Source organism: Mustela erminea, chromosome 6, assembly GCF_009829155.1.
Source record: "Mustela erminea isolate mMusErm1 chromosome 6, mMusErm1.Pri, whole genome shotgun sequence".
Taxonomy (NCBI): domain Eukaryota; kingdom Metazoa; phylum Chordata; class Mammalia; order Carnivora; family Mustelidae; genus Mustela; species Mustela erminea.
The window spans coordinates 73,059,787-73,085,000 of record NC_045619.1 but is presented as its reverse complement, the minus strand read 5'-3'; the positions used below and the strand labels follow the sequence as shown (position 1 = coordinate 73,085,000).

Here is a 25,214-nt window from a genome sequence, read left to right as displayed (position 1 = left end):
GAGCTACCCTACGACCCAGCAATTACATACTGGGTATTTACCCTAAAGACACAAATGTAGTGATCTGAAGGGACACATGCACCTGAATGTTTATAGCAGCAATGTCCACAATAGCCAAACTATGAAAAGAACCTAGATGTCCATCAACAGATGAATGGATAAAGAAGAGGTGGTATATATACACAATGGAATACTATGCAGCCATCAGAAGAAATGAAATCTTGCCAATTGTGATGACGTGGATGGAACTAGAGGGTATCATGCTTAGCGAAATAAGTCAACTGGAGAAAGACAACTATCATATGATCTCCCTGATATGAGGAAGTGGAGATGCAGCATGGGGGGTTAAGGGGGTAGGAGAAGAATAAATGAAAAAAGATGGGATTGGGAGGGAAACAAACCATAAGAGACTCTGAATGTCACAAAACAAACTGGGGTTGCCGGGGGGAGGGGGATAGGGAGAGGGTGGTGGGGTTATGGACATTGGGGAGGGTGTGTGCTATGGTGAGTGCTGTGAAGTGTGTAAACCTGGTGATTCACAACCTGTACCCCTAGAGCTAATAATACATTATATGTTAATAAAAAAATTTTTTTTTTAAGTGTAAGAGTGTTCCTCTTTCTTTGCATCCCCACCAATACCTGTTGTTTCCTGTGTTGTGAATTTTAAACATTCTGACTGGTATGAGGTGATATCTCATCATAGTTTTGACTTGTATTTCCTTGATAATGAGTGATGTTAAGCATCTTTTCATGTGTCTCTTAGCCATCTGTATGTCTTCTCAGGAAAATGTCCATTCATGTCTTCTGCCCATTTTTTAACTGGATTATTTGTTTTTTAGGTGTTAAGTTTGATAAGTTCTTTTTTTTTTTTTTAAGATTTTACTTATTTATTTGACAGAGAAAGACACAGTGAGAGAGGGAACACAAGCAGGGAGAGTGGGAGAGAGAGAAGCAGGCTTCCCACTGAGCAGGGTGCCTGAGGCAGGGCTCGATCCCAGAACCCTGGGATCATGACCCGAGCAGAAGGCAGATGCTTAATGACTGAGCCACCCAGGTGTCCCAAGTTTGATAAGTTCCTTATATATTTTGGATACTAAACCTTTTCAGATATGTCATTTGCAAATATCTTCTCCCATTCTGTAGGTTGCCTTTTAAGTTCATTGATTGTTTCCTTTGCTGTGCAGAAGTTTTTTTATCTTGACAAGGTCCCAATACTTCATTTTTGCTGTTGCTTCCCTTGCCTCAGGAGACATATCTAGTAAGAAGCTGCTATGGTCAATGTCAAAGAGGTTGCTGCCTGTATTCTCCTCTGGGACATTGATGGTTTTCTGTCTCACATTGAGTTCTTTCATCCATTTTGAATGTGTTTTTGTGTGTGGTGTAAGAAAGTGGTCCAGTTTCATTCTTCTGCATGTTGCTGTCCAGTTTTCCCAAATAAATTTGTTGAAGAGACTACCTTTTTTTACATTGGATATTCTTTCCTGCTTTGTTGAAGATTAATTGACCATATAGTTGTGGATCCATTTATGGGTTTGTTTGTTTGTTTTTTCTCTTTTCTTTAAAGATTTTATTTATTTATTTGCGCGATAGAGCTGCAGGCAGAGTGAGAGGGAGAATCAGACTCTCCACTGAGCATGGAGCCCAACACAAGGCTCTATCCCAGGACCCAGGGATCATAGCTTGAGGCAAAGGCAGAGGCTCAACCAGCTGAGCCACCCAGGCACCCCTGGGTTTTCTATTCTGTTCCATTGATCTATGCATCTCTTTTCATGCCAGTGGTGTACTGTCTTGATGACTACAGCTTTGCAGAAGCAGCAAAGGGCAGAGGAAGAGGAAGAAGCAGACTCCCCACTGAGCAGGGTGCCTGATGCAGGCTCCATCCCAAGACTCTGGGATCATGACCTGAGCCAAAGGCAGACGCTTAACTGACTGAGCCACTCAGGCACCCCTTTAGTAACACATTCTTTAACCTCCATGTATTTGTGGTCTTTCCAAATTTTTTCTTGTGGTTGACTTCAACTTTCATAACATTGTGGTCAGAAACTATGCATGATATGATCTCAATCTTTTTGTATATTGAGGTCGGATTTGTGCTGTAGTGTGTGCTCTATTCTGGAAAGTGTTCCATGTGCACTTGAAAAGAATGTGTATTCTGTTGCTTTAGGATGAAATGCACTGATCTGTTAAGTCCATCTAGTGTAGTGTGTCATTCAAAACCATTGTTTCTTTGGTTGATTTTCTGTTTAGATGATCTGTCCATTGATGTCATTGGGGTGTTAAAGTCCCCTATTACTGTGTTATTATCAATGGGTTTCCTTCTGTTTGTTAATTGTTTTATATATTTTGGTGCTCCCACATGAGGACATAAATATTTACAATTGTTAGATCCTCTTGTTGGCCGGACCCTTTTATTATGACATTGTCCCTTCTTCATCTCTTGTTTCAGCCTTTGGTTTAAAACCTAGTTTGTCTGATATAAGTATTGCTACTCCACCTTTTTTTTTTTTTTTTTTTTACTTTCTTTTGCATGATGAATGTTTCTCCAACCCCTTACTTTTAATCTGCAGTTGTCTTTAGGTCTAAAATGAGTTCTTATAGGCAGCATATAGATAGGTGTTTTTTTTTTTTTTTTTTTTTAAGATTTTATTTATTTATTTGACAGAGAGAAACCACAAGTAGATGGAGAGGCAGGCAGAGAGAGAGAGAGAGGGAAGCAGGCTCCCTGCCGAGCAGAGAGCCCGATGCGGGACTCGATCCCAGGACCCCGAGATCATGACCTGAGCCGAAGGCAGCGGCTTAACCCACTGAGCCACCCAGGCGCCCAGGTGTTGTTTTTTTAATCCATTCTGACACCCTGTGTCTTTTCATTGGGATATTTAGTCCGTGTCATTTTGAGTAATTATTTTTTTTAAAGATTTTATTTAGTTATTTTACAGACAGAGATCACAAATAGGCAGAGAGGCAGGCAGAGAGAAAGGGAGAAGCAGGCTCCCCACCGATCAGAGAGTCCAATGTGAGGCTCGATCCCAGAACTCTGGGATCATGACCTGAGCCGAAGGCAGAGGCTTCAACCCACTGAGCCACCCAGGTGCCCCTCATTCTGAGTAATTGTTGATAGATATGTTATTCAGTGACATTTTATTACTTATTTTGTCATTGTTTCTGGGGATTTTCTCTGTTCTTTGCCACTTTCAGTCTTCTTTTCTGAGTCAGAGTCCCTTTTAATATTTCTTGTAGGGCTGGTTTAGTGGATGTAGCTTCTTTAGCTTTTGTTTGTCTGGGAAACTCTTTATCTCTCTTTCTATTCTAAATGGTAGCTGTGCTGGATAGAGTATCTTGGCTGCAGATTTTTCCCATCTAGCATGTGGAATATTTCATGCCATTCTCTTCTGGCTTGCCAAATTTCTGTGGAGAGATCTTCAGCTAGCTTTATGGGCCTAACTTTTTAAGTTAGGAACTTTTTTGTCTTGCTACTTTAAGGTTTCTTTCTTTCTTTCTTTCTTTCTTTTTTTTTTTTAAAGATTTTATTTATTTCTTTGACACACAGAAAGATCACTAGCAGGCAGAGAGGCGGCAGAGAGAGAGGGAGAAGCAGGCTTCCCGCCGAGCAGAGAGCCCGATGCAGGGCTTGATCCCAGGACCCAGAGATCATGACCTGAGCCTGAGGCTCAGTGGGCTCAACCCACTGAGCCACCCAGGTGCTCCAGGATTTTTTCCTTTATCAACATATTCTGCAAATTTGACTACAGTATGCCTTGGTGTTGGACTGTTTTTGTTTATTTTGATAGGAGTTGTCTGTGCCTCCTAGATTTGAATATTTGTTTCCTTCCCCAAATTAGGGAAGTTTACAGCTATTATTTCCTCAAATAAACCTTCTACCCCCTTTTCCCTCTTCTTCTGGGACTCCTATGATATGAATGTTATTATGTTTGATGGAGTCACTGAGTTCCTTAAGGGGCTATTCTCATGATCCAAAGTTTTTTGTCTCTTTTGTTCAGCTTCATTATTTTCCATTATTCTATCTTCTATGTTATTCACTCCTCTACTTCTTCCATCCTTGTAGTCATTACATCCAGATGGTTTTGAATCTGTTATTGCATTTTCATCTCTGCCTGATTGTTTTTTTAGCTCTTTGATCTCTGTGTTAAGGATCTCCCTGATGCCTTCCATGCTTTTCTCGAGGCCAGAAATATCCATGTGATGGTGCTTTAAATTCTCTGTCAGTCATATTACTTATATCTGTTTCAATTAGATCTCTGGCTATGACTTTTCTTGTTCTTTCTTTTAGGATAAATTCCTCTGTCTTGGCATTTTGTATAGGTCTGTGTCTTCTCTGTGTTAGAAAATCCTGTTATGTTTCCAGTTCCTGAGAAGGCAGGACTTGGTATAAGCAGGTTAAGCAATGTGTTGGCTCTGTGCTGTTACTGAAGTTTATTTATGCTGAGGGGCCATGGAGGGAAATGGCACCAGCCTGGTGGAGGCCTGGACTGGTCTTCTGGGGGAGGGTCTCACTGTGCTGGGACCGAGGCAGGTTTGACTGAGAAGGGCAATTGTACCAGAGCACAGAGGTATGGGATTTGGAGCAAAGCAGGCAAGACAGCCAGTGTCTAGATTACTTGTCCTCAGCAGGTGCCGATGCTGAGGGCTGGGGGAGGCAAATGGTGCCTGCTGGCTCTTTTGTCCCCAGAGAGGCGACTCTGTGAATGCCATCTCTCAGAGATGCACCCCAAGAACAGTGAACAGTCTCTGCCCATGTGTGTTAGGTGATCCTCAGATAGTGCCCTCTGTCCCAGGGTTGCTTGGCTGTCTTCTAACTCAGAGCTCTACCCCAGCCAAGCCCACAGACCTTTAAAACTCCAGTCTTTAAACCCCTTTGGTTGCAAGAAGTCACAAAAACCAGCCCCTCTCATTTTCCTAGCCAATGGCTTTGGGGAAGTGACCTCCTTGTGTGTGTCCACGTGTGCTCCACTCTCTCTCACCTTTCTCTGTGACCAGGGTTCCCACCCCTCAGCATCACCTGCAGTCTGTTTCTTCCACAAACCACATCTCCACACTTCTACCTTTCTCAATGTGGCCTCTTCTCTCCCTCTAGTTCTGCAGGTTTTTTTGGTCAGTCCTCAGGTCAATTTCTTGGATATTCAGAATGATTTGTTTGAGGGACAAGGACAGGTCCTCTTCCTATGTTGCTATCTTAGCACCTTCTTAATAGGATTTTAATTTTTACTTTCCCATATTCAAAAGGCCCAGTGAAGTAGTTTTCTAAAATCAATGACATCCCAAAGTCCTGTATATCATTTCTTTGTTTCCCCTGCCTTCAGGCATCACATATCTAGGACATCTTTCTCAGACTAGACTCAGACTTCATCTCTTAGCAAAAAGCTCCTTACCATTATACATTTGACCTCCTCACTGAACTGTGAAAGTGATAGGGCTAGGCTCTATTCATCGCTGTTCAATACTCATCAGTTAGGTTAAAACTTAGGGAATTTGGAGTTTCCAGGCTGGTGAACATGTGAAAATTCAGGGAAAGTGCTACGCTCAGAGAACATGGCAGGCCTGTGCACTTTCCCACCTACCTTGCCCTGTGCATCTCTTCCATCTGGCTGATTTCTGAGTTATACCCTCTCACAATATACCAATGATCTAAAACATTAAAGAAAAAAAAAAGTTAAAGAATACACGGACATAAATATTTGCTTAAGAATGAGTAAAGAGGGGTGCCTGGGTGGCTCAGTGGGTTGAGCCGCTGCTTTCGGTTCAGGTCATGATCTCAGGGTCCTGGGATCGAGTCCCGCATCGGGCTCTCTGCTCAGCAGGGAGCCTGTTTCCCTCTATCTCTCTCTCTGCATGCCTCTCCGTCTACTTGTGATCTCTCTCTGTCAAATAAATAAATAAAATCTTAAAAAAAAAAAAAAAAGAATGAGTAAAGAAAGCACAAGCCAAAAAGAAAAAAAAAAAGGAGCTGGTAGAGCTAAGTATATAAATTAAGATAAAAGTTAATGCTATTGCTGAACACATTTTGATTACCCAAGTAAAAGTGACACTGTAAAAAGCAATAACTGGGGGAAGAAGCTTGTGAAAAGTACACTGGTTACAAAAGAAATGCGTAAGATGACTGAAGGAAGAATGAGAGAAATGAAAAGTAGACCATGGGATACTTAGTGATGTCTAGAGTAAATTTAAGAAAGCATACCAAAGGAAATGTTAAAGATAATATCAAATATGAGAGACAATGTTACTGCAATGAAGAGATGGATGTGCAGATGGGCAGTCTCATTATACTCCAAGAAAGTGAAATTAACTACAACAATATGTATCATGATGTGGTCAATTAAACTTTATAGTAAAAAACCAAAATTTGGGTGCCTGGGTGGCACAGTTGGTTAAGGAACTACCTTTGGCTTGGGTCATGATCCCAGGGTCCTGGGATCAAGTCCCACATGGGGCTCCACCTGCTCTCTGGGGAGCCTGCTTCTTCCTCTCCCTCCACCTGCCACTCCCCTGCTTGTGCTACTTCTCTCTCTGTCAAATAAATAAATAAATAAATAGATAGAATCGTTTTAAAAAAGAAAATTAAAATAAAAAATTTTATGCTTTCATAAATGTTACAGTTCATTTAGAAGGATAAAAATAAATGCCCTCTAAATTACTTATAATTAATAAAGCAATATAAGAGAAAATAAACATCTGGAACATTTTGAAGGGAAAAATAAAATAAAACGTAGGGAATTTGAACTGAAAGGTCTATCTGAAGATAATGGAAGCAGATAAACTATGTATTGACGGTTCCCAAATAGCTATCAAGAAAATTATTCGAAGCTTGCAAATAAAGCAAAAAAGGTGAGTAACACATGCTTTCTGTATCATATCAGGGCAAAGCCCACTGAAGGCCTGATAAGGACAGGTTGCCAACAAACGTTTATGTGTGAAAGTCTAGGTAGTAAGGATGTTTGGCTTCGTGGGCTTTAGTACTCTTGCTGAAGTACTCAGGTCTTCTGTTGTAGCACAAAAGCAGTCATAGACAATAAGGAATGACTTCGGCTGAATTCCAGTAACACTTTATTTATAATATACATGGGCTAAACCTGCCTCCCCCTCCACCCCTGCCTGCTTCTCTGCCTACTTGTGATTTCTGTCTGTCAGGTGAATAAATAAAATCTTTAAAAAAACAAAAACAAACAAACAAACAAACAAAAACATGGGCTAAATCCGGCCAGAGGATCATAGTAATGTAAAGTTTATCCTATCATTTACTATTGATTAAAGGTTTCAGAATTAAGACATTACTTGTGTTAAATAAGAAACATGACCAAAATGGAGTCACTTATGTTAAGGCACACCAATCTATTGGCTCATTGGCAACCTAACTGCAGTTAAAGCCTGTCCCAAGAGCAGAATTCTAAACTGACCATTCTGGAAATTTCTGATCAACACTAATGAGGTCATCTTCATGATAACACCACCTGAAACAATCCCTTCTTTTCCTTTGCTAATAGTTTCCTTGCTCTACTCTCTTACCTACAAAACCTTTCCATTTTGCACAGTTTCTCAGAGCATCTTTCTACCTGCTAGATGGGATGCTGTCCATCTATGAATGGTTGAATAAAGCTAATTTGCTCTTCAAACTTACTCAATTGAATATCTGTTCTTTAAGACTTGTTAACTTGAAGATTTTTGTCTGGAAGAGATGCAAATGACTTCTGTCAGTGGAAAATATAGTTCCAAAGATTTATGGCCAACTGGGCATTTTCTATCTCAGACATCTTTTTCTGTAAATGTCCTTGATTCTCAGATGCTCTTTGAATTGATTATAACATCTTGATTGGACCCTTCATTACTGAATGAGATTTTACTTTAAAATCTTTGAAATACATCTATTTTATATTTGCCAGAGAGTCATAATTTTGCCTTTTTGAAAATTATACTTTAACATATATCATAAGGCTGAAACAGTCACAGGTTTTTTCCATTTTAACAGGGAAAGTGCCAGTGATTCTACACACTGCATTTCCCCAAATTTTGAAGAGATTGGTTAACACTAAAATAGAGATGTAAATAATTGGTTCTAAACCAAAGTTTATTTCAAATCTTGATGAACAGGAGGCCATAAGAGCTAAAACAGGTATATCATGAAACTTCATACACTGCAATTAGGTTCATAATAGTTAAAGTAAGTCCATATTTCAAACAGTGTTGATAGTTTTGAATTTTTGACCAATTTCTTATAAGATGTGCTAGATTCTTATTGTTTTTTCCTTGTCAAGTAGCTGATGAAAGTTTATTGCTGTAGGAATATTTGCCAGTGCTCCCATAGATTCCTGTTTGCTGGTACATGCAATATTAGTTATCTTTTAAGCAAGCAGTTTCTCGGTGGGGGTCTTGTGAAGGCACTTGTGCATGTGTTAAGACAAGTTTAACTCAAACCAGATATTATCTGTGCTTAATCAGGCACTCTCAATCTGCGACATGCTACTACACTCTGAAGGGGTTCAGAGAAGCAAGTTACCACGGTGTGAAGCTTCTACTCTTCCCTGAAAAGGTAACATGTGACATAAATTCAGGGTGAGAAACCCAGTGTAAACTGGTATATTAAATATCAGTACTGAGTTTGAATTCTTGCTTGCTTTTTATCATAAAACTAAAATGAAGCAGAAATGTTGTTGTTTTTCTTCCTGCATTTCAGTGGTTTTTCTTGCATTTCCCCAGGGTACATAGAGTCCCCTGGAGTCTGAAAAAAAGGATGTCATTACTTTTCAAGGCTGACGTCTGGCAGTGTTAATGTCTGGAGTCGACCACCCCTCAAATGGACAGAGGACACTCATGATAATGCAAATCACACAGCGAGGTTTATTTCCAGCTAGCTGGGGTCCAAGTATCTGCCCGGCAAAGTGGGTTTCAACAAGGACCCCAAGCACTCAAAGCCAAGGGTTTATATAGCATTTTTTAAAACATCCAACTCACAGTAATTTTCCATCACTTCAGAGACTGTACATAACTTTGGCTTGCGCCCCCCTGGTGGTTTAGTAGGATAAGCTCTTTTCAACATCTGGTCCTCATGGTGCAACCGCCTAGCCTGGTGATTTAAGCTAATTAGCTGCTGCTGGGGTGTTGCAAGGTGGGGTACTTTCTTGGAACTAAAGCAGGGTGGGGGTCCCTGGAACTAAAGTAAAGTAGGGGAAAGTTCAGCCCTTGGGCCTGAGATGGCTGCCCAAGTTAAGATGGCAGTACTATGCTAACCCACTCTTACAGGCAGTAGCTAAGCGGGTACTGCCACTTGGTGACAGCGGTGTCCCACACGGCGGGATCCGTTTTGCAGGGATAAATCTTTTCTAAAAGATGAAGTGTAAATAGTTAATAGCAAGCAGTGACAACATGCACTCAGACTGACACAGGCCCTTCCTCGTGACTGTTGACGGTGTTGAAGTTTGTGCTTCTGGAAAGCTGTATGGTAAGGAACACCTCCCCCATCCTTTTGTTTTTCCCAAATCTCCCCCATTCCTTTGCCTTCCAAGAAAGGGCTTACTCAGAGTTGCCCTTCCCCATTTGGCTTAGACAAACCTCACTGTCCACTCTTTCTATGACTCCCAGAATTCTCACAGATGATTCCTCTGTTTACCTGTGACCAGGCCAAATGCAGGTCTTTTTACCTCCTTTTCAGAACCTGATGACAAGTCTTTGATGACCAACTTCCCAGTCTTTGATATAATTGATAAGCTAAGATAAAAACTGTTTGTTCCCTTGAAACTTGGTAACCATAGAGAAAAATATTTCCTGTTCAGCTACCTGACTTACAAAACAGCCCAACTCTAAATCAGCCACCCATAGTCTGTTTACCCCTCCCCATGTAAATCTAAGGCAAAACCTCCCTGCAGATCAGCCTGATCTTTGGATCTAGGTCGTTCTCCTCACAACAGCCCAAAGAGAAGCAATCTTTTTACTTGGCTGGTTTTGACTTTGACACACCTACGGATTCCTCCTTTAAAAAGCTTCACCCTGGGGCGCCTGGGTGGCTCAGTGGATTAAGCCGCTGCCTTCGGCTCGGGTCATGATCTCAGGGTCCTGGGATCGAGTCCCACATCGGGCTCTTTGCTCAGCAGGGAGCCTGCTTCCCCCTTTCTCTCTCTCTCTGCCTGCCTCTCTGTCTACTGTGATCTCTCTCTGTCAAATAAATAAATAAAAATCTTAAAAAAAAAAAAAAAAAGCTTCACCCTTACTAAACCTAAGCTGCCATCTGGCAGACAGATTACTCTTTACTCTGCACAGCTTTACCTAGATAAATCTTCTCCCCAAAGAGAGAAATGCCTCTTTATTTTTAATCTAAGATAGGGAAATGGAAGCGACTGCATTTTAGAAAGGCTGTTTCTGCTGTTTCTCTGCTAAGTCCCATTTACTCATGTTCTATATTTTGCATCTGAATAAACCAAAGAAGCTCTGTTCCCACTGGAGGTGAAGGGGGAGGGGACAAAAAAATAAATCATTCTCTGAGTTTTTTCCTAGGCCCCCAAACACCTGATAACATCTAAAAAGAACTGGATTCCAAACGTGCTTCAGGACATTTGCTTAGAACAAACCTTATGGACACTGGCATCAATACCCTCTACCTGATGTGGGACACAGAGGCAGAAGAATATTTATTAAATACCCTTACCTACAGACAAGCCCTTAAAACAGGCAGAGTGACCTCCACCTTAAGGCTTTGCTAAGGGCAAAGGACAATCCTAGTCTGACCAAACCCCTATCCTCAACCGGGATCCTGTAAGTCTACTTTAACAATTCCTTTGGAAACTTTATCTCTAAACCTCCAAGATAGTGTCAAGAATCATTCCCAAGCATATGGCCCACTGATATACATCTAAAGTGTCTCACAAGAAGGTTTTATTACTGGTAATGAATAACCTTTTCCCCCCACATAATAGCTAGCCCCTCAAGGTCCTAGAAACCTTGCTTCCAAAATTCCTTAGAGACTTAAGCCATCCCTAATCCCCTCCCTAATTTACAGGTATATAATAGACTAGACCACTCCTCACATCCCCAGGGCAGCAGCTCTTCATGCCCATGGGTCGGGTCCTGTTCCTATGCTTTAATAAACCACCAGTTTGCACCATAGATGTCTCAAGAATTCTTTCTCAGTCATTGGCTCCTGACCTTACCCCACTGAACCTCACCTATGTTCTAGAACGTCATCATACCTTTGGTGATTTATGTGAAAACATAAATAAGTGTCACCGGACACTCACCTTTGATTGTATCCCATCCTGGATTCCTGAAGGAACACATCCCCTGGACTTCTTTCCTATATAAACCTCTCATCCCAAGTGACAGGGATACTCACTTCTCTTAAGTCTCCCAGACCCTCCATTCACTATATTCTGTCACTTACACTATTCAATAAACCCTGCTCTCACTTCCTCTTGGCTCGCATTTGATTTCTGCCCCACACAAAGCCAATGACCCTCTTTGCTCGTTCTGTGGGACCCCCTCTGGGTCCTCAGACCTGGCCTGCTTATGTCAATACCCAGGCTTCACAGAATATATGTATCTCTCAGTATAATATTTCCAGCCAACATTTATATAGAAAATCTTCAATTGCCTCTTAAACACAATACAATGTTTTTAAGAAAATGCAATAGAATAAGTCTTTCATTCTAAATACTGTTGATATTTCTTCAGTTAGTTGTTAGTTGCACTGTGTGCACCCCCTGCCCCAATATATTGAAATTCTAATCCCTTGTACTTGTGAATATAACTGATGAAGTTCTAGAATGTAAGTGAGGTTTGGTGGGGCGAGGTGTGGATCCCATGGTCAAGAAAGAATTAAGATGTCTCTGGTGCAAAACGGTGATTTATTAAAGCATGGGGACAGGACCCATGGGCGGGAAGAGATGCTGCCCAGGGGTTGTGAGGGGTGGCAGGTTATGTACCATTGAGTTGGGGGGAGGTAAGGAAAAGGGAGGTTTCAATAGAACTTTCATATGCTAAAGAGGATCTACAAGATACCAGAGGCCTTGAGGTCTTGCCATTGTCAAGGCTGTTTTTCCTTTTTAGCAAGGTATTAACATTAAAATAGCTGGGAGATTCCTGAGGAATGTCAAGTATGTCCCACCCAGGAATGGGGGTGGGGGAAAATTGCAAGGTGTCAGCCTTTTGCTTTGTCCTCACCCAGGCTTCTGTTCCCTCATCATTCCCCCCTGAACAATTTTGACCCTTAAATCTTTAAGGTTGTTGAAGGTGGAAGGTCTCATCTTCTGTAACTTCTTCCTGCTAAATAGGGACATAGAGTTGTCCCTGCCTACTCAGATCAACATTGATAAGTTGAGGAATGTGTAGGGGAGTTAAAGATGGAGACAGCTGAATCCAATGCCGACAGTGAAGAAGAGTCTCTCTGAGTGGTAAGGATCATCTATCATCGTGGTCATTGCAGCAATGGAGTCTCAGCACCAAGTAGAGAAAACCTGAACAAGGCAACATATTAAGATTAATAAAGCTATAAGAATAAGAAGTCCGGGGCACCTGGGTAGCTCAGTGGGCTAAAGCCTCTGCCTTCAGCTCAGGTCATGATCCCAGGGTCCTTGGATCAAGCCCCGCATCGGGCTCTCTGCTCAGTAGGGAGACTGCTTCCACCTCTCTCTCTCTCTGCCTGCCTCTCAGCCTACTTGTGATCTCTGTCAAATAAGTAAATAAAATCTAAAAAATAAAAAAATAAATTGGGGAGATTAGCTGGAGTAGCGATGGCTTTAGTAATGCGTCCATGAATCCAACCAAGCAAAACCTGAGGTGCAACGACCTGTCCACCTTGGAGGAAGGCAGGGCCGCCACAGGTTAGTTCCACAGATCCAGTAGGATCCATTTGGAGCTGGCCATCTGATGCCAGGTCGCCTTACCCAGTCAGTAGCAAACCAGTCAGTAGCCTGGAATACTATTATAATACATTATGTTTATAAAAAAATAAAAAATTATTTAAAAAAATTACCAAAAAGAAAGGGCTGAGTCCTAGAGGTTGTTTTGGAGCAGTTCTTATCCTGAGAAGTCCTATTGGCAAGAAAGTAACCCAATTTTCATGGGTTTCTAGACTAAGCTTAGTAAGATGATGGTTTAAAGTATGATTATTTTTTCTACCTTTCCAGAGGATTGTGGATGCCAGGCCGAATGCAAGAAATATTTAATTTTTAAGGCTTGGGCCATTTGTTGAGTTATTTGAGCAGTAAAAGAAGGACCATTGTCACTTTGAAGAGATCGAAGAAAGCCAAATCTAGGGATAGTTTCTCATAACAAAAATCTTAGTTACTTCTGTGGCTCTTTCAGTTTTACATGGAAAGGCCTCAACCCATCCGGTGAAGGTATCAACAAACACTAATAGATGCTTAGAGCTTTTGCAAGGTGGCATTTGTGTGAAATCAAGTTGCCAGTCCTCTCCTGGATAGGATCCACGCCTTTGGAATGGTTTTAAAAGAAGGGGTGGGTGAGCTGTACCTTCCGGATTTACTTGGGCACAGATAATACAGGATCGGCAAACCTGTTTTATTGTGGCTGTCAAATTTACTCTATCAAATATATATATACATATATAAATATATATATATACATATACATATATGTATATATATATTTTGTTTATTTGACAGAAATCACAAGTAGGCAGAGAGGCAGGCAGAAAGAGAGGAAGAAGAAGCAGGCTCCCTGTGGAGCAGAGAGCCCGATGCAGGGCTTGATCCCAGGACCCTGGGATCTTGACCTGAGCTGAAGGCAGAGGCTTTACCCAACTGAGCCACCCAGGCGCCCCAGAAGTTTAGTTTTTAATGTTTAAAAGGCTGTCTGCTGCACTTAGTCTGGAGCAAGTGTTCCTCACCCGGACCTTTAATTGAGTCATACAGTGGTTTGGCTGAGAGTCCAAATCCAGGAATCGACAGGCAGTAAAAACCTGCCATACCTAGAAAAGTGCGAAGTTGTTTTTTTGTAGTTGGAGGCTTGAGATCTAGTATGGCCCTTTTGCTATCAGTAGATAGAATATGGTGACCTGGTGTTAGTTCATATCCTAGATAGTGTACCTTTTGTTGAGATATTTGTGCCTTTTTAGGGGACACATGATACACTCTATCTGCCAAGAAATTAAGTAAAATTAAAGAATTTTTATCAGATGTCTCCTTTGTGGGACTACAAATCAGAATGTCATCTACAGGGACGCCTGGGTGGCTCAGTTGGTTGGACAACTGCCTTCGGCTCAGGTCATGATCTTGGAGTCCTGGGATCAAGTCCTGCATCGGGGTCCCAGCTCCACGGGGAGTCTGCTTCTCTCTCTGCCCTTCTCCTCACTCATGCTCTCTCTCCCTGTCTCTCTCTCAAATAAATAAATAAAATCTTAAAAAAAAAAAAAGAATGTCATCTACATGCTGAATTATTGTTCCTTCAGACAAGGCTGTATCATGGAGGTGTTTGCTAAGTACAGCTCCAAATAGTCTTACCTTGTGGTAAGACTGTTGAGGTTAATTGAGCAGCCTGCGGGCTTGAAGGTGAGGTTCATTTGAAAGCAAATAGGGGCTGCATTTCCTCACTTAGTGGGATGCAAAAAAGGGCATCTTTTAGGTCAAGCACTGTAAACCACTTTTGGTGTCACCAGGGATATGCATGAGAATAGTGTATGGATTTGGCACTATGAGATGAATCAGCATTACTGCCTCATTTATAGCTCTTAAATCTTGCACCATCTGATATCCCCCATTTGGCTTTTTTAGTGGTAAAATTGGGGTGTTATAAGCAGATTGACAAGGCTTTAGTATACCATGTCTTAGAAACTTATCAATAAGAAGTTGAAGCCCAGCTTTGGCCTAAGGTTTTAGAGGATATTATTTCTTATGAGGTATATTGAAATTCTAATCCCTTGTACTTGTGAATATGACCTTATTTGGAAATAGGGTCTTTGCAGATGTAATTAAAATGCCCATTAAGATGAGGTCATACAAAAGTAGTATGGACCCTTGATCCAATATTGATAAGGGAACCTAAGGCAGGCTGAGGACAAAGCAAAAGGCTGACACCTTGCAATTTTCCCCCACCCCCATTCCTGAGTGGGACATACTTGACATTCCTCAGGAATCTCCCAACTATCTTAATACCTTGCTAAAAGGTTAAAACAGCCTTGACAATGGCAAGACCTCAAGGCCTCTGGTATCTTGTAGATCCTCTTTAGCATATGAAAGTTCTATTGAAACCTCCCTTTTCCTTACCTCCCCCCAACTCCATGGTACATAACCTGCCACCCCTCACAACCCCTGGGCAGCATCTCTTCCGGCCCATGGGTCCTGTCCCCATGCTTTAATAAATCACCGTTTTGCACCAGAGACATCTTAAGAATTCTTTCTTGGCCATCAGCTCTGGTCCTCACTTACAGTCTAGTACAGCATCAATATGACTGGTATCATTATAAGAAAAAACACAGAGACATGCACAGGGAGAATGCTATGTGACAATGTAAGCAGTGATGCATGAGGCCTCTGCAAGTCAAGGAATGCAAAGACTATTGGCAAGTCCAGAAGCTAAGAGAAATGCATGGAACAGATTCTTTCTTAGAGCCTTCAGAAAGAGCATGGCTCTGTTAACACCTCTTGATTTGGGGCTTCTTGCCTTCAGATTTGTGGAAGAATAAACTTCTGGAGTTTTCTAAGCCTTCCAATTTATGGTGCTCTGTTAAAGCAGCCCTAGAAAATGAATAGAGTACTCATTCAAGTTTTTGGAAATTGTGGAATTGATAGTCCAGAAAAGGGATGCAGTACAGGTCCGTTGGTGGTATTAAAACAAAAATTGCACTGGACCATGTTCAACTGGTGAAGGAGATTTCATCTGAGGCTACTGTAATAGGAGAGAGGCCAGCATGCATTCTGAACTCAACTACACTGCAGCACAGGGACCAGGGCTGGGGTGAGCCAGGGAAAAGTACCAGAGGATGTCAGCAGGAGGTCACAGGCCATCTGTGTTTGCTAACTGATTTTACCCAAAGAAAAAACAAATTTCTCTTATGTTTACAAAAAACAGTTTCATAACTTGGAGCAAGGAATCTTGGAGTTGGCTCCTACCCTCCTGTGGAAGCTGACAGAGGGATGCTAGCTCCTTTGCTGATTAAATTTCAAAGAGATGGTCCCCAGGTTACTGAGACTTCCCTAGGTTGTAAAGCTGACCAGCGGCTTTTTCATAGATTTACATCTCAAAGGGGCAAAGAAAGAATTTTAAAGTTTGAAAGTAAATATTCTAAGAAAAGGGAGTTCAGGAGCCTAGAGTCAGGAAGAAGCCTGTTTAACTGAAGTCAAGCTGAAGAGAACATTAAACCATCTTGGTCAGTGGCCTTTCACTGTACAAAATCTGCTGTGTGTTACTGATTATATTAATTACTTGGTAATGGAGAAACAATATTTTAAGCATTTCACACCTAACAAGATAGTTTGGTTTTTTAAACATTATATATAGGTATGTTGCCTATTTAAGAAATTGTTGAGGGCTTAAGGTTGACATAATGAAAGTTTTCCTACTTCAAATAAATGAGAAATAGCAGATTAACATTTGCATGCAGAACAACGGGTTTTCAGTAACAGACTACTGATGGACAGCAGGAGATGACTACATTTCTAAATTATTTAATTTTTGAGACACTTTTGAATCATAGGACCAAATTGCTTTTAAAGAATCACCTATCTGACAGAGTGATTCAGGGCAGATCCAATACATTCTAAATCCTAGAACAAGGCCATGTTTAATGAGCTTTGTGTCGGCATCCCCCACTTCTAGCCCCACTCTCATCAAGATCCAGGACAGATGGGCCATCAACTCAAAGATCAACAGCAGGACAGTCCCACTGGCACACTGCCTAGAAAGTTTGGGAGTGAATAACAAACATCTGTTCTAAAATCTACAACACAGATCCAAGGAGGAGACAGCTGCTAGCCATATTCTCTCTATCCCAGACAATGCTTTTAAATTGCAGTTGGAGGCCAGGAATTAAAAAACAAAAGCATACATAATAGACTAGAAAATAAACAATGCATTAGGTGATTTAAGGCTAAGTGTTAGTTCAGTTAAGTAGGTATGTATATATGGAGGTATGTATGTGTGTGTATGTGTCCTAGGTCATAATGTAAGGTGCATTCCTTTGAGACTTGTTCTAGGAAGTCCCCTGTAGTTACTTGGAAGAAAGGGAAAAGGAGTCAATTATTACTAAATGTCTTAGACACCAGTAAGCTAGGATTTGAGATCTGGTCCCACTCTTCAAACTCACCTGCCAACAGATATTACTGGTGGTCCAAATCACTTGAGGAATTTTCAACTGTCCCAAGTCTGGCATTTGAAACCCAAAACTCATTGCATTACCACCATCCTCTGGTTTCTCTCACCTCCTGGCAAGCAGCCTTTTCCACTTGCTTCCAGGAGGCCAGTAAGAAACAAAATGAGCAGTTAAAAAAAACAAAACAAAACATGTAACTTTTGTAAATAGATAAGGACAAAGAAAAATAATCTCAAGGGATTACAGAGAACATTTTAAAGATTTTTATTTATTTATTTGATAGAGAGAGATCATAAGTAGGCAGAGAGGCAGGCAGAGAGAGAGGGGGAAGCAGGCTCCCCGCTGAACAGAGAGCCCAATGTGGGGCTCGATCCCAGGACCCTGAGATCACGACCCGAGCCGAAGGCAGAGCCCCAAACCACTGAGCGCCCCTACAGAGAACATTTTAAATCAGGCTCCATCATTTTTACAAGTAAGAAAAAATTAATGCCATTGACCTGAGGGGATTTACTGGAACTCACATAACAACTTAGTGATAGATTTAGAGCAAGAAACTTGGTCTTCAAATTTCCCAACTTGGGCTCTCCCTGGTAACCCCATGCCTGCTGATGGAGAGGTGTGGGCATAGTACCCAGGTGTGGTTATGTTTTCATTACACTTTACTGAAGAGTCTGCATTCTGGATGGTTGGGGAGACAGCCTAAGCAGTGGTGAATGTAGCTGGCATTCTTCTCCATTCTTTTTCAGTTTACCTGGAATCAAAGTGTCTTGAGAGAGAAACCCAAGTCCACTAATTTGGGTTTGATGCCGCTAATCATACAGCAGTTATTTAAGTGAACTACCAGGAGTCTTCTGAATAGTGAGTTTCTATATCTGTAGCTTATTAATGAGTGATTGAAATTTTTTGCTTAAAGATTTATTTATTTATTCAAGAAAGAGAAAGAGAGTGTGCACAAGCAGGGAGAGGGACAGAAGGGGGATACTCTTCAAGCAGACTCCCTGACTCCCTGCTAAGAATGGAACCCGATGCGGGGGGCTTTACTCCATGACCCATGAGATCATGACCTGAACCTAAACCAAGAATCACACATTAAACCAACTGAGCCACCCAAGTGCCCCATGACTGATGGAAAATTTATTTACAGCTTATTAAAACACCCAAAGAGAAAACAAAACAAAAGTATAAGCAGTTTGGAATTTAAAATTTTTCTAAATAAATAAAAATTTCTAGTTATGCCTCAATAAAACAGAATTAAAACAAAGAAGAATTTTCTTACCCTGAATTTCAAGACAAAATTCTACAAGGTGAAAGACCTAGTGAAAGTCTGGAATGTTTCTGCCATTTTCATTGTTCAGTAGATATGAATTTAATTATTACGTTATTATTATTATTTAATTGTGAAAGGATTCCACCATCTAACTAACACATCCATCCTCACATTTACATTTTTAGTGAGAACATGTAAGTTCTACTCCCTTGGCAAATTACAATTATATAATACAGTGTTATCAACCATAGTCACAATATTTTACATTAGATCCTCAGACTTCATCTTTTAGCTGAAAGTTTGTACCTTTTACCAGCCTTTCTTTATTTCTCCCACTCCCCAGCCCATAGCAACAACTTTTCTATTCTCTTCTTCTGAGTCTGACATTTTTTTTCTTTTTTTTAAAGATTTATTTATTTATTTATTTGACAGAGAGATCACAAGTAGACAGAGAGGCAGGCAGAGAGAAAGAGAGAGAGAGAGAGAGAGAGAGAGAGAGAGAGAGAGAAGCAGGCTCCCTGCTGAGCAGAGAGCCCGATGTGGGACTCGATCCCAGGACCCCGAGATCATGACCTGAGCCGAAGGCAGCGGCTTAACCCACTGAGTCACCCAGGCGCCCTGAGTCTGACTTTTTAAAAAAGATTCCATACACAAGTGGGGTACCTGCGTGGCTCAGTTGGTCAAGTATCCAACTCTTGATCTCAGCTCATTTCTTGATCTCAGGGTCATGAGTTGAAGCCCTGCATGGGCTCCATGCTGGGCATGGAGACGAGGTTAAAAAAAAATAAAAAAGATTCCATATATAAGTGATAACATACAGTATTTGTCTTTCTCTATCTGGTTTATTTCACTTAGCATAATACCCTCAAGTTCCATCCATGTTGTCACAGATGTCAAGATTGCCTTCTTTCTTGTGACTGAATAATATTCCATTGTATATATATATACCTTTTTCTTTATCCAATTGTCTCTTGGTACACACTTAGGTTGTTTCATATTTTGGCTGTTGTGAACAGTGCTGTAATGAAGCTGGGAGTGTAGATATCTCTTTGGTATTCTGTCTTCATTTCCTTTGAATATATACTTAGAAAGGGGAATGTTGGGTCACCTGGGTGGCTCAGTGGGTTAAGCCTCTGCCTTCAGCTCAGGTCATGATCTCAGGGCCCTGGAATCAAGTCCCAAATCTGCGCTCTCTGCTCAGCAGGGAGCCAGTTTCTCACCTTCTCTCTGCCTGCCTCTTGCTTACTTGTGATCTCTCTCTCTCTGTCAAATAAATAAATAAAATCTTAAAAAAAAAAGAGAGAGAAATGGGATTGTTGAATCATATGGTAGTTCTATTTCTAATTTTTTTGAAGAACCTCTATACTGTTTCCCATAGTGTGCCTACCAATTTTACATTCCCATTAATAGTACACAAGTGTTCCCTTTTCTCTACATCCTTGCCAACACATGTCATCTCTTGTCATCTTTTCAATAGCCATCATAACAAGCGTGTGGTGATATTGTGGTTTTGATTTGCATTTCCTTGATGATTAGTGATGTTGAGAAACTTTTTGTATACCTGTTGGCCATTTCTGTGACTTCTCTAGAATAATATCTATTCAGATCCTCTGTCCATTTTTGACTGGATTAATAAATACATAATACTATAAGATAACAAGTAAATGAAAATTCATTTTAAAGAAGCTGTACATATCATTTCCAATGCTTTTTTTCCCCTTTGGTCAAAGTCAAGGATTTTCTAAATTTCTCTTTACAATGAATGTTTTGTGCAGCATGACTGCAGAATTCAGATTCTAATATTTATGGCTAATCCAAAGTAAAGTTGGAAGGTGGCTTCTGTCAAAATCCAGAAACTGTTAAAAATAAAATACATGTCAACAAATTGTATTTAAGAAGGGTTTATTATGCACAGAAGAACACTTTACAAACTGGGCATCTTCAAACCAACAGTGACTAGAAGCCTAGAGGCATGTTACAGGCAGCTAATATAGTAAAAACACAGAAGCTATTTCATCTTTACGATTGGTGACAGCATTGGGGTTTTCTGAAAGACAGGGAATTGGTTAAAAGTGATCTTCTTATGCCATTTTGCAAAAACAATTTAGGTTTTATTTATGATTTTCAGAGGCATTTACAAGAAACAATCCAAGTTGTTTTGTTTATGATGCAAAATAAATTATATTAGGTTTTGCTTATGTGGTTTAACTTGTTCTGTCTGTTCAGGGGATTTTCAAGCCTGGTCCTCACTTTGTATTTATTTTAACCCATCTAAAAAGATGTCCACTTGAGATATTAACGTAAGTTTTCCCCCCATACACAATGAGAAATCAAGATACAAAGCACCTGCCCACCAGAAGCATAAACAGGTCTTAAAATTAAAAAGTTAATTTTGAGCCAGATGATGCTGAAGAAGTCAGCTCCCAGAGCATCCATCCAGCCTTCACTTAACAATGAATTTCTTTCAGTTCATGAAAGAGTTTCAGTAAGAACTCACATTGTTGGGGCGCCTGGGGGGCTCAGTGGGTTAAAGCCTCTGCCTTTGGCTCAGGTCATTATCCCGGGGTCCTGGGATCAAGCCCCGGCATTGGGCTCTCTGTTCTGAGGGGAGTCTGCTTCCTCCTCTCTCTCTGCCTGCTTCTCTGCCTACTTGTGATCTCTGTCAAATAAATAAATAATGAAAGGCCTGGACAAACCTCACCCCACCCGAAACTTGTTTACACCCGAAAGTGTTATCAACCAGCTACTTCTGCTTCTGTAAAAGTGCTTGCTCAAGGCTTGGGCTAACTAGCTACTTTAACTTCTGTTCGAATGCTTGCTTAATGCACGCGCGGGCTCCCAACACCAATCAACCAACACCAGGTATGATTTTTTAACTTGTTTGTACCCCACCCCAAAACTTGTTTGTACCTGCTTATAAAAACCCTGCACTTGGGGCGCCTGGGTGGCTCAGTGGGTTAAGCCTCTGCCTTTGGCTCAGATCATGATCTCAGGGTCCTGGGATTGAGCCCCGCATCAGGCTCTCTGCTCAGCGGGGAGCATGCTTTCTCCTCTCTCTCTCTGCCCGCCTCTCTGCCTACTTGTGATCTCTCTCTCTGTCATATAAATAAATAAAAAATCTTTAAAAAAAACAAAAAAACCCCTGCACTTACTCTGCTCGGGACCTCTCAGCGTCACCGGCAATGAGTGCATGGAGGTCCAGGTTTGAACTCGCAATAAACGACCCTTGCTGTTTGGCTTTGATTGTGTCTCTGGTGGTCTTTTAAGGTGGGCGTACAACGCATCCGGCATTACAATAAAATCCTTAAAAAAAAAAAAAGAACTTAACATTGTGTTATTACATCTCAGTCATTGGTCACCAAATTATTTCTTGAGCACCAGCTTTGTGCCAGGTTCTGGGAGGACAAAGGGAACAAGAGAACATCCCAACCCTTGCTAACTTACAGTCCAGTGGGGAAAAAACCCACAAAAACTGAACAAGTAAAATAGGTCCTAACAAATTCCAAAAACTGCTGTAAAGAAAAAAACCAACAGGCTACTTTGAGAGAGCATTAAAGGACTGTTTTAAACAGTCTGGATGGTTAGGAAGGGTTTCTTAGAAGAGATGACATTCACGGAGAAAACTAAATGAGAAAGTCTGTTATAGGTGCTTAAAGGAGAAGCTTCAGGAATAGGAAAAGAATGTAAAATCTTGGGATAGGAAAGAACCTGTGTACTCCAGGACGGGAGAAAGGCCTGGATACTGGGAGCTTAGTGAGTAAAGGGTGCAGGTTGCTTTCTCTTGAGCTTCAATCCTCTTTCCTCAAAGAAAAGCATATGGCAGCCTGGTAAATAAAACAGATGAGGGCACAACTTCTCTGATCAAAAAGGGGAAGGGAACACCCCAACATGAATGCCTTAGCACATGAGGTACTCAGAACTATCCTTGGCTCATAGTAAACGCTTAAAAATGATGGCTTTTTTTTTTTCTTAAATGAATTTTTTTTTAAAGATTATTAATTTCTTTGAGACAGAAAGAGCACATGTGCATACAAGTGGGGGGAGGGGCAGAGGGAGATATTCTCAAGCAGACTGAGCGTGGAGCATCTCATGACCCATGAGATCATGAACTGAGCCTAAACCAAGAGTCTAATGCCTAACCAACTGTCACTCAGGTACTCCAAATGTTGGCTTGCTTTAAAGGCAGGAATAGAAAGCTTTATTCCTCTTTTCTCAACTTTTCATGTGTCCCAGAAGGGCACTCAAGGAAATGCTTGGGGTTCCAAAGAACAGAGTTTGATAATCATTGAACTATTGCTTCTGCAACACAGATGAATATGAATTTCTGAAACCAAGTTGGTTATAAAATCAACTTAATACAAAGAGTTTTTCTAAACACTTGATTCGTGGGGAATTCTGATTAAAAGTTATACCTGGGTCTTGATTTATGGAAAATCTTTTACAAAACACAATACTAAGAAATAAACAATGTAAAGAGTTTCAGATAAGGCACAATTGACCGAGTAAATGAAGTAGCAAAACAGGGCAATCAAGAAAAGACAGATGGCAAAAGGTGGTCTGGTCCAGTGCTTCTCAAACATTCCTACAGAAGGACCACATGAAAAGCTTGTTAAAAACAACTCCAGGGGGGCGCCTGGGTGGCTCAGTGGGTTAAGCCTCTGCCTTCGGCTCGGGTCATGATCTCAGGGTCCTGGGATCGAGTCCCGCATCGGGCTCTCTGCTCAGCAGGGAGCCTGCTTCTTCCTCTCTCTCTGCCTGCCTCTCTGCCTACTTGTGATCTCTCGCTGTCAAATAAATAAATAAAATCTTTAAAAAAAAAAAACAAAACTCCAGGGCTTCTAATTTGGCAGTTTCAAGGTGGGTCTCAATAATTTGCATTTCAAAAAGCTCCTAGATGATGCTGGAGCTGCCATCTTAGAGATTGCGCTTTGAGAACCCCAGGTCTGGATCCTGGAAACCAGGAAAAAGGAAATGGGACTGAAGTGGGAAACAAAGGCAGAAGGAAATACAGATAAAAATAAATGTTCTTATAACCCGCAACCCACTGACAAATACTGGAGGGAGGCAGAGTATAACCTTCTCCCAGGAAGCTCCCAAGAGTCTTATTTATCTATTTATTTATTTATTTATTTATTTATTTGACAGAGGTCACAAGTATGCAGAGAGACAGGCAGAGAGAGAGAGGAGGAAGCAGGTTCCCCACTGCAGAAAGCTGGATGCTGGGGCTAGATCGAAGGACCCTGAAATCATGACCTGAGCTGAAGGCAGAGGCTTTAACCCACTGAGCCACCCAAGCTACCAAGAGTCTTACTGTTAATACCTAGCTAGAGGGAAAACAACCTTGGTTTAACAATAGCAAGGCCTTGGTATCCTCTGAGTCTTCTTTAGCATATGAAAGTCCTTTTGGAACTTCCCTTATCTTTATAATCAGGCCCCAGGGAATCCTGGGTGGCTGCCAGGAGTAGCTGCCATAGCTCTTTCCACCCACTGTCCCCGTGCTTTAATAAAACTACCTTTTTGCACCAAAGAGCCTCAAGAATTCTTTCTTGGTCACCAGCTCCAGACCCCACCAACCTTACCAACATTAAAAAAAAAACTGCTTCAGGACCAGACTGAGGGACAGGTCATGCCCAAGTATACAGTTCTTTTCGTTTTAAGTTTTTAAAAAACATTTTATTTATTTATTTGACAAAGAAAAAGAGTGAGAGAGGGAACACAAGCAGGGGGAGTGGGAGAGGGAGAAGCAGGCTCCTTGCAGAGCAGGTGAAAGACCCGCAGATCCCCTTACCCAAGAATTCAACACTGCCACAGGATGCAAACAGCAAGAGGTTCTTTATTGTAGCGCGGGCGCCTGCGGGTGGTCAGCAGCTCCTGCTAGCTGAGCACACCAGGCTGGGGTGGTGCAGGATTTTTATAGACAGGTACATACAAGTCCCGGATGGGACGGGGCCGATTGGCTGACTATTTGAATATTTGAAAAAAGGCATACTTGGTGTTAGCGGATTGGCTTTGGAAGACCCCCGCGTGTGAAGAGAAAGGCGGGAAGGGGAAACAAAGAGGGGAAGTTTGACCTTATTACTCAGCAGAAAGGCATCCTGTCTACGTGACTATGCAGCCCCCTGTCTACGTGACCTACATGACCATGCAGCCCTCTTGCTTACGTGACCATGCCTCGGCTATTAGGAGAAGGTATCTTGTTCAAACAGGAGACAAGTGTCATGCCCTAAAAGCCAAGTGGTTACAGAAAGGCAAAAGAGCAGTTAAATTGAATTCAACCCTGGGGGAAGGGTCTTTTCATTGTAAGGGGAGGAGGGGTACTCTGACACAACAAAAGAGCAGTTAATTAGTTAACGACGGGGGGTGGGGGGGTGGGGGGGTGGGCGGTCTTTCACAGGGAGACCGAGGCAGGGGTCAACCCCAGGACTCTGGGATCATGACCTGGGCTGAAGGCAGATGTTTAATGACTGAGCCACCCAGGCACCCCTATACAGTTCTGTTTCTGTTTGGCAGAGGTAGTCATCTCTCCAAGTTAGAGGTGGGTAAGGGTTAGCCACTCCTGGGCACCGTCCTTACTGGGTTATAGTGAAAGCAGGTCTGCAGCACACAGACATTCATTTGCTAATAGATACAAAACAATTCAGAAACCCTGTTCTGGAGGTTCAACAAAGACTGCTATCTGTC

The 25,214-nt window shown here is 41.5% G+C and overlaps 1 long non-coding RNA gene across 1 annotated transcript; it reads right to left on the bottom strand.

Annotated features, from left to right (window-relative positions):
- Positions 1–24,510: 24,510 nt before the first annotated feature.
- On the bottom strand, positions 24,511–24,896 carry LOC116594489. Its single transcript, XR_004287248.1, has 2 exons — positions 24,700–24,896; positions 24,511–24,665 (listed from the first exon to the last, which is right to left on the bottom strand). It is a non-coding gene; the product is annotated as an uncharacterized LOC116594489 (long non-coding RNA).
- Positions 24,897–25,214: the final 318 nt, after the last annotated feature.